Consider the following 13,881-nt stretch of genomic DNA (forward strand, 5'->3'; position numbering starts at 1 on the left):
TCTGTACTCACTGTTCGCGTCTGGATCAGTCGGCTGACCGATCCACAACAGACGCAACCTTCAGTTTGCATCTGGATCGGTCGGCTGACCGATCCATAACAAACGCGAACTCTCTGTTCGCGACTGGATCTGTCAGCTGACCGATCTAGTGGCACGACCCAGTTCTGATCGGTCGGTAGACCGATCAGAGTTTCTGATTTCGAATCAGAACTTCTGATTTCAGCACTTGTGCGTGCCAAAATCTCACATTTCACTCATACTATTTACCAAATATATCCTAAAAACATAAAGCTAGCATTCTAAACTTGAAATAAGGCAGGGTTTACTAGTTCGTAGCATTTAACAAATTAAAAGTGCATGGAACTAAAAATACTGAGAGTTCAATTGTTGGAATTTGCTAAATCCCCTAAGAATCTTTTATTCCAGGTTCCTGCCACACACACCATCTCTGCATTGTCCTCCAACTTTCCTTTACCTTTATATGCAGTATAAGGAAAGTAGAATCTGTAAGCTTAAAGCTTAGTAAGAAACCATCTACCTCACAAAAACATGCATACGATGCTGATAATGCTTTTAAAACATGTTGTTTAAAACATGAGCTGAACATGTAAAAGCATGGCATAATCACAGATAATACATGGCAATCATCTAAACATGTACATGAAAATTGAACATAGAACTATCATGCATATCATAGTAAAGAACTGAGCTGAAGCATGATACTGACTAAGCTAAAACTGATCTAATACTAAAGTTGCACTGAATTTATATAACTGTTTTGTGATCTTTTGAAACTATATACATAGTAGATCAAAATAATAATCATGCTGCTGTTTGGGCCCGATAACTGTACCTGCTATGCGCGCGTCCCTAACTAGACTCGGGGTTGCAAGTCCCGAGTTTAGTAGAGCTACTAGGTTATCTGAACCTAGGGACCGACTGTGGGAGCCCATCCCAATGGATATCTAATCCTGTACAGTGCCACTGAAAAGTAAAATACTGATTATAGCTGTATTTTTGGTTGTTCTTGCTATTTCTAGGTTATCTGAACCTAGAGCTAGGTTGTCTGAACCTAGAAGCGACTGTGGGAGCCCACCCATTGGACCGTAGTCCCCTGAAAGCTGTAATAAGGCTAACTAAACTATTTTAAATGCTCCTATTGCATTTTCTGAGCTATTAAAAATGCCTAAGTTGCATTTTTCCAAGTTAATCATTTAATCGAACACCTAGTGTGCTTTAACTCTCCCCTCTATAAGGGAGACTACCTCTAGGCACCCGAAAACATTCTAAAATCTCCAACTGAAGGGGGAAAGAGACGTGTCCGACCCATCTAAAGGTACTCACTAAATCCCTAAACCTGTGAGGAGGGTTAAATACACCCCTTTGTGTCGAAAAATCTGCATATAACTAAACTAATTGATAGAAAACCAAACGGGAGCTACTTATACTGCAAGTGAGGGGTTTCTTACCTCGTATGCTAGATTTCTTACAATCTAATCGCTGGTTTTCTGGTGAAGATGATCCTCTCGACGAACCGCTCGCGTCCACGTGCTCTTCTCGCGGAGGGGAAACGTCCTCGTGTTGGAGTCGTCGCCGGAAAGTGATCCGAGAGCCCTTGGGGGCTTGGGCGCCGAGAGAGACGAAGGAGAAGAGGGGGCGGCGGTGGTGAGGGTTTGAGGGAAAGAAATTGTCACGATCCCAATCTTCTCCCACTTAATAATTTCCTATTTATATTTAGGAATTAATTCGCCCAACTCTATTATAAATTTAATTGATTCCCTTCTCTTTCAGCACGGCCCTGCTGGGTTCAACTGGTTACTAGCTTTATCCATTAAACCATAGGTCTCGAGTTCAATTCCCGCCTAGGCCGTTTTTGTTCCCTATTTGTTTTTGCTACTTCCGCTACTCTAAAAATTTCAGAAAAATATCCCAAAATTCCATAAAAATACTAGGATATTTCTAAAATAGTTTTGAGAATTTTCGGTCGTTACAATCCCCCATACCTTATAAAAAGTTCATCCTCAAACTTAGAATAACTCTGGGTACTTCTGTCTCATGCTGGCTTCTGTCTCCCAAGTTGCCTCTTCTGCTGTGTGATTTTTCCAAATGACTTTTACTAATGGTACTTCCTTGATCCGTAATTTCTTAACTGCTCGATCTACTATCTGAGTAGGCCGACTGTCATAGCTGAGATCTGTGCGGACTTGTACCTGCTGGGGCTCGATCACCTGGGTGGCATCTGGGATATGCTTCTTCAGCATAGAGACATGAAATACGTTGTGAACAGCTGACATCTCCCGAGGTAGCTCTAGTTCATATGCTACCTTGTCCACTCTTCTGCTAATAAGGTAGGGTCCCACATATCTGGGACTTAGTTTTCCCTTTTTCCCAAACCGCATTACTCCCTTCATGGGAGCCACTCTGAGGAACACTGAATCCCCAACTGAAAACTCTAAGGGTCTGCGCCGTGTATCAGCATAGCTTTTCTGGTGGCTCTGAGCTGTCTCTATTCTCTGGCGGATCTGCTGTATCGCTGCTGTGGTATCTGCTACTAGATCTGTCTGAAGTTCTAGCTCTTTCTATTCACCACTCTCATACTAGCAGATTGGAGATCTTCACCTCCGCCCATAGAGAGCCTCATAAGGTGCCATGCCGATAGTGGCCTGATAGCTGTTGTTGTATGCAAATTCTGCTAAGCTCAGATATTTACACTAACTTCCTTTGAAATCTAGGGCACAAGCTCGGAGCATATCTTCGAGTACCTGATTTACTCGCTCCGTCTGCCCATCTGTCTGAGGATGGAAAGCTGTGATGAATTTTACTTCGTGCCCAAAGCTGACTGTACACACTCCCAAAAGTGTGATGTGAACCTACTGTCCCTGTCTGAAATAATGGTTCGTGGGACTCCATGTAATCTAACGATCTCCTTGAGATACAACTGTGCTAGCTGCTTCATGGAGTAGGATATTCTGATAGCCAAGAAGTGGGATGATTTAGTCAATCTGTCGACTATTACCTAGATGGTGTCAAAACCGTTTGTGGTTCTGGGTAATCCCACTATGAAATCCATAGAAATATCCTCCCACTTCCATTCTGGGATTTGGATAGGCTGCAGAACTCCTCCTGGTTTCTGATGTTCTGCCTTGACCCTCTTGCAGGTCAGGCAAGTGCTGACATATCTGGCGATGTCTCTTTTCATCCCAGGCCACCAAAGGCATTTCTTCAAGTCTTGGTACATTTTGGTGGAGCCAGGATGCATCGTGTAGGGAGTCCTGTGAGCCTCATCTAGAATCTTCCTCCGTAGTTCCTCCTGATCTGGAACACAGAGTCTGTCTCCAAAATACAAAACCCTGCTGGCGGACACTCTGAACTCTCCACTTCCTGATTCTGCTATCTCTTGCTTGATTTTCTGAATTTCAGGATCCTGCTCCTGAGTTGTCTGGATGTCACCAAGCAAGGTCGACTCTAAGGTCATCGTAGAGAGCTGCCCGACTATGAGTTCGAGACCGAAATCTGTGATCTCCTTCTGTAGGGGCGGTGACATGGCGGCTAACGATAATAAGGTAGCACTGGACTTTCTGCTAAGTGCGTCTGCTACCTTATTGGCTTTCCCTGGGTGGTAGAGGATGTCTATATCGTAGTCCTTGACCAGTTCTAGCCATCTGCGCTGTCGCATATTCAGATCCTTCTGAGTGAAGAAGTACCTCAGACTCTGATGGTCTGTATACACTCTGCACTGAGCTTCATACAAGTAATGTCTCCAAATTTTGAGAGCGAACACCACTGCTGCAAGCTCAAGGTTATGAGTAGGATAATTCTTCTCATAATCCTTGAGTTGTCTGGAGGCATAGGCGATTACCTTGCCATCTTGCAACAATACTGCTCCTAGTCCCAACTTAGAGGCGTCACTATATATATCAAAGCTGTCTGTATTTTCTGGCAGTGTTAGGATGGGTGCACTGGTCAATCTCCTCTTGAGCTCGCTGAAGCTGTTCTCGCAATCCTCTGTCCACTGAAATTTCTTGTTTTTCCTGGTAAGAGCTGTCAGTGGGGAGGCTATCCTGGAGAAGTCCTCTACGAATTTCCTGTAATAACCTGCTAATCCCAGAAAGCTTCTGATCTCACTAGCGTTCTTGGGTCTCTTCCAGTTGCTCACAGCTTCTATTTTGCTGGGGTCTACCATGATACCATCCTTGGAGATGACGTGGCCTAGGAAAGACACCTGATCTAACCAAAATTCACATTTCATGAATTTGGCGTATAGCTGGTTCTGCTGAAGGGTCTATAATACTATTCTCAGGTGCTCTGCGTGTTCTTCCTGAGTTCCTGAATAGATAAGAATGTCATCAATGAATACGATGACACACTTATCTAAGTATTCTCTGAATACTCTGTTCATAAGGTCCATGAAAGTAGCTGGAGCATTTGTCACACCGAAGGGCATGACTACGAACTCGTAGTGTCCGTATTTGGTCCTGAAAGTTGTCTTAGGTATATCCCCTTCCTTGACCTTCACCTGATGATAACCCGATCTGAGGTCTATCTTAGAGAAAACCGCTGCTCCCTTTAGTTGATCGAACAGGTCATCTATTCTGGGAAGAGGATACCTGTTCTTGATCGTTACTTGATTCAGCGCCTAGTAGTCTATGCATAGGCGCATGCTTCCGTCCTTCTTCTTCACGAACAACACAGGCGCTCCCCATGGTGAGTGACTAGGGCGTATGAAGCCTTTGTCCACCAGCTCCTGTAATTGCTCATGAAGTTCCTTCAGTTCTGCTGGAGCCATGCGGTACGGCGCTTTGGAAATAGGATTTGTACCAGGAATGAGCTCTATCTCAAATGCAATCTCCCTGTCTGGTGCTAAGCCTGGTAATTCTTCAGGGAAAACTGCCGGGTAGTCGTATATGACTCGGACCTTTGCTAGCTGTTGGTCCTTGCCCTGACTAGTATTGACTACGTGTGCTAGGAATCCCATACATCCTGAATCCATCAATTTCTGTGCCTTCATAGCTGAGAGAAACCTCCTGGCCTTTCTCTTGGGTTCCCCGATAAATTCGAACTGTGCTTCTGCTTCGGGTTGGAATACGACTTTCTGTTTACGGCACTCGATGGAGGCACCGTATCTGATCAAGAAGTCCACTCCAAAGATGACATCATAATCAGTCATGTCTAGCACTATCAGATCACAAAAGAGTTCTCTGTCTGCTATAATGACTGGCACTGCTCTAAGCCAGTGCGTGGATGCCATAATTTCTCCTGAGGGTAAGGTCGTTAAGAATTGACCACCAAGTACCTCTGGAGGGGTTGCTAGCTTTTCGACGAATGCCCTAGATATATAAGAATGGGTTGCCCCAGTATCGAATAAGACAGTTGTACTTTGCTGTAAGATACTAATCTGACCTGTAATAACTGTCGAGGCATTCGCTGCGTCATCTCTGGTCAGTGAGTAGATCCTCGCATTCGTCATGGCTGAGGGGGCTTCTAATCTGCCCTGACTGATGTGTGGTCCCTCTAGCGCAGCCTGCATCTGATGTAACTGAGCCGACTGGCCTCCCTACTGGATCGGCTGTGGCTGAGGAAAACTGGTCTTGTTTGGGCATTGCTTAGCCATATGCCCTTCTTGTCCACACTCGAAGCATCCTCGTGTGCCCTTGCGACAAATTCCTGGATGAAGTTTCCCACAAGTAGCACACTTGGGATGGCTGGGCTGTTTACTGGCTGGTCCTCCCTTTGGGTAACTCCCTGGTTTACGCTTGTTGCTAGAGTTCCCTTTCAAGTTAGAGTCGTGGGAACTGTGGCCCTAGTGTTTCTGAGTACCTGAGCCTCCTTGGCCCTTAACCTCTGAGAAGACTTGCTTCTGCTGTTTGATGCTGTTCTGGTAGTGTTCTGTGGTCAGAGCACTACTTATCAGTTCTTCAGTAGTTTGTGGCTTGTGAATGCCGCCAGCCACGTTCACTGCTATTTCCGGCCTCAACATCTTGAGCATCAACCGGACTCGTTCTCTTTCTGTGCTGACTAGTTCTGGACATAGACGAGCCAATCTGTTGAATTTCTTCATGGCTTCCCCCACTGAAAGGTTACCCTGGCGAAACTCAGTGAACTCGTCGTAGTGGCGGTTCGTGACCCGCATGTGAAAGAACTCTTCGAAGAATTCTTTCTCGAAGTCGGCCCATATCATCTGGTTTACTGGGCGCTTCGCTTTGATTCTCTCCCACCACATGCGTGCATCTCCTACTAGGCAGAAGGAGGTGCACTTCACCTTCTCGTGTTCTGGCCAGTCCAGAAGCTCCATCGTGCTCTCCAGTGTTTTGAACCAGGACTGAGCATCCCATGGTTCACTAGTGCCTGAGAAATTCTCTGGCTTGACTCTCTACCACTGGATTAGATAGGCTTCTCTCCTTGCCTCGAGTGCTGGGGCTACTGGTGCTGTTGGCTGGACTGGTGGAACCTCTAAGACCACTGGTGTGTAACTGAGCCACCAATGCTGTAAGGTCTGGAGGAGGCACTGAGCTGCCTGCCTCACGCTGGGGCTCAGTAGCTGGTGCCCTCTTAGCTGGGCGTCCTCGTGCCATTTCTAAAGACATAGAGGATACATATGCTTAATATAATTATAATAGGGTAACTACTGTTATCATGTTAACTATTATCATAACAAGCATGCCTCAGTTATATATATAAGTAAAACATGAAAACAAGAACATAAGAAAATGAGGGATGTTTTTACTTGGAAGCTGCAGGTTCAATGCTGATGTATGTGTAGGAAGTATGGAAACTGCTCTGATACCACCCTGTAACGACCCAACTTCTACTGACTAAGCTGTAAGGCCGATTGTTACGTAATGCTGTGCTAAATTACTATTGCGGAAATCTGGATTGATTAAAATTTTGCTAAACTGATTACGGTAAAATCTGAACTTAATATTCTAGGTGTACCTAGGAGTTGTACACATGCTAGGGAAGATAATCTATGCCTCCCAGACGTCCTGCTAACTGTAATCAGGCATTTCACTCGATCCATGGATCGATTGGGCTGTCGGATCAATCTAGTGATCGATCCAGCTGGATATTGACACGGAGAAACACGCTGGATCGGTCGGCTGACCAATCCATAATCTACGTTGCTTCTGTATGTGGCTGGATCGGTCTACCGACCGATCCAGGAGCACACTGATCGGTCGGCTGACCGATCCAGTGGCTCACTGATCGGTCGGCTGACCGATCCAGTGGCTCACTGATCGGTCGGCTGACCGATCCATAAGCTGTATCGCTTCTATATGCGGCTGGATCGGTCTACCGACCGATCCAGGAACCAGTGGCACAACCCAACTCTGATCGGTCTGTAGACCGATCTGGGTTTCTGATTTCTAATCAGAACCCCTGATTTCAGCACTTGTTCGTGCCAAAATCTCACATTTCACTCATGCTATTCACAGAATATATCCTAATAACATAAGGCTAGCATTCTAAACTTGATATAAAATAGGGTTTACTAGTTCATGGTATTTAACAAATTAAAAGTGCATGGAAATAGAAATACTGAGAGTTCAATTGTTGGAATTTGCTAAATCCCCTAAGAATCTTTTATTCCAAGTTCCTTCCACACACATCATCTCTGCATTGCCCTCCAGCTTCCTCTGTTAGTCCATCTTTCCTTTACCTTTATCTGCGGTATAAGAAAAGTAGAATCTGTAAACTTAAATCTTAGTAAGAAACCATCTACCTCACAAAAGCATGCATACGGTGCTAATAATGTTTTTAAAACATGCTATTTAAAACATATGCTGAACATGTCGAACATGGCATGGCATATATACATAGAAGCAAAGCTAGTCATGGCATACTAACATCCACAGTATGTATAACCAAAAACTGAAACATAGAGCTACCATATAACATCATAGGAAGAAACTGAGCTAAAACCTGAACTAAGCTGAACTGAGTTAATTTCTGATTTTAAACCATGTTCACATAACTGATTGTGAGGTTTTGAAAACTATATACATAATAGTTTAAAATAATAATCATGCTGCTGTTTGGGCCCGGCAACTGTACCTGCTGTGCGCGCATCCCTAACTAAACCCGGGTTTACAAGTCCCGAATTTAGAAAGGTTACTAGGTTATCTGAACCTAGGGACCGACTGTGGGAGTCCAGCCCGATGGATATCTAATCCTGTACAGTGCCACTGAAAAGTAAAATACTGATTATAGCTGTATTTTTGGCTGTTCTTGCTATTTCTAGGTTATCTGAACCTAGAGCTAGGTTGTCTGAACCTAGAGGCGACTATGGGAGCCCACTCATTGGACCGTAGTCCCCTGAAAGTTATAATAAGGCTAACTAAGCTGTTTTAAATGCTCCTATTGCATTTTCTGAGCTATTAAAAATGCCTAAGTTGCATTTTTCCCAGCTAATCATTTAATCGAACACCTAGTGTGCTTTAACTCTCCCCTCTATTAGGGAGACTACCTTTAGGCACCCGACAACATTCTAAAACCTCCAACTGAAGGGGGAAAAAGATGTGTCCGACCCATCTAAAGGTACTCACTAAATCCCTAAACCTGCGAGGAGGGTTAAATACACCCCCTTGTGTCGAAAAAAATCTGCATATAACTAAACTAATACATAGAAAACCAAATGGAAGCTACTTATACTGCAACTGAGGGGTTTCTTACCTCTTGTGCGAAGATTCTTACAAATCTAAGCGCTAGGTTTTCCGAAAGAACGCTCTTCTCGAGGAACCGCTCGCGTCCACGTGCTCTTCTCGCGGAGGGGAACGTCCTCGTGTTGGAGTCATCGCCGGAAAGTGATCCGAGAGCCCTTGGGGGCTTGGGCGCCGAGAGAGAAGGAGGAAGAGGGAGTGGGCGGCGGTAAGGACTAGGGTGAGGAAGAAGTCACGATCAAAAAACTAATCTCCTCCTTTAATTATTTTCCTATTTATATTTAGGAATTAATTCACCCAACTCTAACTTAAATAAACTTGTTCCCCTTTCCTTTCAGCACGGCCCTGCTGGGTTCAACTGGTTACTTGGATTATCCGTAAACCATAGGTCTCGGGTTCGATTTCCGCTTAGGCCATTTTACGGTTCTATTTATTTTTGCTACTTCCGCTACTCTAAAAATTCCATAAAAATATTCTAAAATTCCAGAAAAATCATAGAATATTTCTAAAATAGTTTTGAGAATTTTTCGGGCATTACAGCTTATGGCTGATGTATATTTTGTATGTAGATTTACCTCAGATTGTCACCCGTACAGGAGAGATGCTGCCGAAATTTCTTCGGACAGAGACTCCTTCGGGGTGTGACACTTTTAATATAGAATGCCTCGGCATTTCTTCAAGCACTTGGCGTGCTGTTGATCCCAAATCCTGAAATTTAGAGATCCTATCAAGACCTTGGTCTTTTCTTACTTATAGCTACTCATAATCCTCAGAAACTAAGGCTATCTGCTCATGATACATGTATAAATAACAAAAATCAGAACTGATGGTTTACTGAAAATTCTGGAACTGAAACCCACTGAAAAATCCGAATCTGAATTGCTTAAATTACACGATAAGGAATCCTAAAACTGCAAACAATACTTATAAAAATCTTGCGTATAATACTAGCTTAAACTAAATCTAAATCTTGTGGGAATTAAAACCTTAAATCTTGCTACAACAGAGATCAAAGAAAGAGGGCAAAGAATGCATGCTCATCAATAATCTCTAGCTATTCCAATGCTGTACAAAGATAAATCAATAATGCTCATGCTATAATCATTAGCAAATGAAAACTAAAGAAACTAATATATTACCCAACTTTTCAAAACTACACAATTCGAATTGAGTTTCATGGCAGCAAAAGGAATTACTTATGCTCCACTAATAGATAATGTGCACGACTCATTATACAATCTGCTCATGCCCAACAGCTCTATAAAAGATCGATAACCGATATGCAAAAGAAATCCAAAACCTGAACTACTAAAAATAAACTGCATTACTTAACCATATATTCTAAAATCCCAAAAGAACCTCAAATTAAACTTGGATCCTTTGAATCCCCCAGCAACAAGCCCTAAAACATACTATAAGCTTTATAAAACAAAATTGTTCTCGAATAGATTTCATGGCATCACACTTCAACAGAACTACAAAGGAGTAATCAGATCTTCCTTAAGCTTGCTACAATGGAACTACACAGAAACAATCGAATCCTCTTCAACAAACTCTGTCGAAATCTGGACACCATATAGAAACTCCGATAAAACCAACATTAGGTCGGAACCCCACAAGGACCCAATTCACTGCCACACCTCAAAGAGGACATTCATCACAATGAAGCACAAATCAACTAACCCATTAAGACTGGATTCGAACAAAACTAAGTTGCACATAAATCTATAGTTATCTGAAGTAGCAGAGTATTATCAAAACACATTTACGCAAAACCCACAGCTAAGCCAAGAATAGAATCATAGATTATACGAGACCTCATGGAAACTTCAAATTGAACCTATACAAATTCTCTTCCTTTCCTTAGGGTTCATGGCAGTAAGCATCAAAAACAAAACCCCTTAAAACATGCTTTGAAATCCAAAAGGAAACAAGAATCCGAAACCTCAACATATGGCAGTAAACTAAAAGAAATCCCGGAACTACTCTTACCGCAGGTGAGTAAGTAACTTACATCGTTCTTGGACTTACAACCGAAGAATGACTCTAATGCCTCTAGGGTTTTGGTGCCTTACAATTTTTGGCTTCCTCTTCGTGCTTGTCACGCCCCGAGAGTAAGGTTGTCCGACGAAAATCGGACAGCACCTCCCCTGTAGCAGTGACAAATAGAACCGGTATACAACACCACAGATAATACATATACAAATATATATCACAACCATGCAGATAATATACAGCCCACACGGCTGGACAATCAAACACAGCGGAAAACAAGAATAACAAAAATAAAATAACAAAAACTCACCGCGGGCCGGCCCGGCTTGACTCCTCGACAAAACAACCAAATACAAAATAACAAGTCCACAGCCCAATTATTACAATGCTAAATTCAAAGGTTTAACTCACAATAAAATGAAAACCAAAATCATAATATCGTCCTCGAATGTGACGTGGAACTGGCGGACAGGATCTCCAGGCGACTCCATATATCCTTTACCTGCTACCTGGTGAAATTACCAATATACGGGGTGGTGAGTATAAAGACTCAGCGGGTAATAGACAGATAGTGCATGAGTAAAGTAAAACAAACTAGAGATGCAAAGGTATACAGTCTTGTAAAGAAATAGCAGATACTACAGTGATATCATAATAAGTGTCCATACCTGAAACCATATCCTAGGCTAGTAAGGGAAGGTAGATGTAGCAAAGTCCTGCTACAGTACTGCTCATAACTACATGGTATCATGTGAGGTATATACAGGTCAACAGTAAGTAAGCCAGTGTCTAAACACCTAACACAGGTATAAATCTCAGCCTATGTAAGCATAACAGCATAAATAAACGACAGCAGCATAATCTAGTAACAGCAACATAGATAAGCAACAACAGCATAAGTAAACAACCAGCAGATATAATAATAACAGCGTATGTACGGATGGTCACCCCGCCCACCTCTCTGCACCACGACCCCTGTATGGTCGAGAGGCCGGATCGATGACAAACTGTACCACCCAAAGGCCGCCACTACTCTCGAGTGACCGGATGGACAGGTGCATAGTAGCTGAATAGCTACGTCTGCGACGGGGTCCCTGCTGCCGCAACTCCAGCCGCCACTACCCATGAGTGGCCGAGTGTGACACGACAGGACAAGCGGCACGCTCCAGCTACCACTACCCATGAGCGGCCGAGCGTGCGGCTCAGGCCAACGACCGTCTCAACCACAAGGGAGCCAAAGTCGTCGGCTATGCATGTCATGACATGATGCGAAAATGCAGCAGTCATCATATATATATAAACAGAAACAGGTATGCTACATGAAGCCAGCATGCTCAGCAAGGTGTGTAAATAAACAGAAATCAAAGCAGGTAACCATGGTATCAGGTGTCCATATATCCAATACCTACTATCTAATGTCTGGTATCTGGTATCCAATACCTAGTACTATAGTATCTGCTAAATATCATGAATAGCAACGAGAGACTGTATAGATACAGAAACGAGTAGCTCAAAGATTGAGTGGAAGTATCAAGCGCAGGAAAAATAAGAGTGGAGTCAAGATAAACATAGTAGCCAACTAAACATATAGCTCATGCACTAAGATCAATGTGATAAAGAGATAAAGCAAGAAGTACCCGCCTTTATACGTAGTGCGTGTCAACCGTCTTCAACAACTCCAGAAGATCACATCCAACTCGGATCCTACAAATACAGGATACGAGACAAAACTAAGGATCTATAATCAATGTATCAACTATCAACAAACCTAAACCGATTCAACCTCTTTATTCACATACTTCCATTTAATCCAAGAAAGCATAATCTACCCATCCAACTTATCTAGTCAAATTTAATTCCATCAACAACTAAACATCATAAATCGAACATGCATAATTCTTCCATATAATCCCTTTCTAACTACCACAGCTGACAATCCAACCAACACCACTAATTATTCGTTAATCAAGATACCACAGATTAAAATCTAAATCAGAAATGGATACATAACTATATCCACCCCACACCATCAACCAAAATCAACCAATCCATCACAAGACTACAAACCAATCTCCAAACACAACTCACCTCATTCGAAGTGCTCCTTGTGAACGAAACAACCCACTGTTGAAAATCACGGGTGTGATGCTTACTGCTGCCCACATCTCCATCACCTTCTAACCTAACAACCAAAACACAGAAATCTATCAATTACTCTACAATAGGATACAAAATCAGTTCTTAAACTTACTTAATTCCATGTCAACAATCTCTTCTCCGATGGTTCACTGGCCTACAGTGCTGGCCAAAACTATAAGAACAAGCCAAACATTAAATCTTCACATCCAATACATAGAATGGAAAACCAATCACTGCTAATCAATTCCAAGCATTTGCCTCACCTCAATCTATTACCAGCATACTCCTCTCCATCACTCACTCTTTTGGTGAAGATCGGATGACTCCAAGCAACTGACCAGCTGCACCTTGAAGACGAGGGAAGAAGCAAAGGGTGGCTGGACCCTTGGAACAACATCCCTTCTTGCTCCTTGGCCGGCGGCAACGTCGAGACGAATCGACAGCGTCGGCTGGAGGAAGATCTGTGCACCACCGCGAGATCGATTCAGGCTAGGGCATGGTAAGGATGATGGCGTCGGGCGTAGATGCAAGGCGCGACATCGGCACACGCTAGGGCTTAAGCGAAGAAAGGTGGAATCGGAAAAGAGCTCGGCGTCGGCAAGATCAGGAGGCGATGCTGCAGCTTCAAGGTCGCTAGCACGTTACCGGCTGAGGACTTCACCGGCGGCGATCGAGTGAGGAGGGGCCGGTCGCGACAGCGTGAAGATGAGAGGGGAGGAGGAGATCGGGAATGAGGAAGAGAAGGGAATCGTGCGGCGATGAGGTGAAGGGAAAGAAAAGAAATCGGGAAAAATAGAAACTTAGGGTTTCATTTAATTAAATCATAAGTTGCTTCCTCAATCAACTCCCACATTTGGGTATTCTAAAGAGGCTTTCTCGCAACCCATAATTAATCCCCTTAAACTACGCCAAACGGACTCCGAAAAATTCTCAGAAAATTCCCAAAAATTTCTGAAAAATCCAATAAGATTATTTGTCCAATAACCTTATTATTTAAATATTATTTGGGTGCTGTATTTTACATTCTCCCCCACTAATAAAAATTTGGTCCCCAAATTTACTACTCAACTCACATCTAAGTGTAACAATC

General features: G+C 43.3%; 1 long non-coding RNA gene across 1 annotated transcript; it reads right to left on the reverse strand.

Moving 5' to 3' along the window:
• Nucleotides 1-12,286: 12,286 nt before the first annotated feature.
• Nucleotides 12,287-13,181, reverse strand: LOC122053548. The gene is made up of 4 exons (XR_006132230.1): nucleotides 13,055-13,181; nucleotides 12,904-12,963; nucleotides 12,741-12,834; nucleotides 12,287-12,356 (listed from the first exon to the last, which is right to left on the reverse strand). It is a non-coding gene; the product is annotated as an uncharacterized LOC122053548 (long non-coding RNA).
• Nucleotides 13,182-13,881: the final 700 nt, after the last annotated feature.

The sequence above is a fragment of the Zingiber officinale genome, chromosome 3A (assembly GCF_018446385.1).
Source record: "Zingiber officinale cultivar Zhangliang chromosome 3A, Zo_v1.1, whole genome shotgun sequence".
In the NCBI taxonomy this organism is placed as follows: domain Eukaryota; kingdom Viridiplantae; phylum Streptophyta; class Magnoliopsida; order Zingiberales; family Zingiberaceae; genus Zingiber; species Zingiber officinale.